Source organism: Pelodiscus sinensis, chromosome 2, assembly GCF_052426305.1.
Source record: "Pelodiscus sinensis isolate ZL-2025 chromosome 2, ASM5242630v1, whole genome shotgun sequence".
Taxonomy (NCBI): Eukaryota; Metazoa; Chordata; order Testudines; family Trionychidae; genus Pelodiscus; species Pelodiscus sinensis.
Genome location: NC_143053.1, coordinates 47,773,891 through 47,774,638, shown reverse-complemented (window position 1 = coordinate 47,774,638; position 748 = coordinate 47,773,891). Strand labels below are relative to the sequence as shown.

The window sequence follows — 748 nt, the reverse complement described above, 5'->3', positions numbered from 1 at the left end:
TACCTTCTGCCCAGTCTTTCCTGCTCATTTTGCAACTTGCGGTTCCCCAGGGGATTAGAGAGGGACAGTTCCTGAGTTTCCCTGCATGTAATCAGGGTGGTAAATCTCCTGATCCTTACATAGGCCTTGCAAAGGGATAGGAAAGCTCCTTACACACTCCTCTTCTCCCCAAACCAGGTGGAATCCGGCCTTGGAGTTACTACTGGTACCTGGAACGCTTCACAAATTTGTGTGTCATCCTTGTGCAGGGGCCATGCTAATCTTCTCTGTATCATTCTAATTTTAGTATATATGTTCTTCCCTGGAATGGAGAAGTGCTGACTACCTCTCAGGATTTGACCCTAAGAACTTCACGAAGAGAATTTGGTTGACGGCATTAATGCTTTTGTGTTTAATTTCACTAAGCTTTGGCAGTGAGACAAGGTTGGGCTGATCTGCTCATGTGCTAGTTCAGTGCTGTTGTGCTCTAGATCCCAAAAATGAGGCAAATGTGACAATTTTTAAAAGCTTACTTGGATGTCTATGCAAACAGAGCTTTCTACAACTTTTCTTTTGTTCACAAAATCTCAATTCAGGGCTAAGTGAATGGAGATTGTCTCTTTGGTACCATAACAAAGCTGTAGTCAGATATCCTTACTAGTTCACTGAAGGGCATGGTTTCCAGAGGAATAACACCAGTGCTGGAGGCAAATGTGGAGGGGGTAATAAAGAAACATTTGGTTCTGGGTTTTTTTAAAGATTTTCTGTA

At 42.8% G+C, this 748-nt stretch overlaps 1 non-coding gene across 1 annotated transcript; it reads right to left on the bottom strand.

Moving 5' to 3' along the window:
- Positions 1–203: 203 nt before the first annotated feature.
- LOC112544061 (U6 spliceosomal RNA) lies at positions 204–308 on the bottom strand. Its single transcript, XR_003087375.3, has one exon. It is a non-coding gene; the product is annotated as a U6 spliceosomal RNA (small nuclear RNA).
- Positions 309–748: the final 440 nt, after the last annotated feature.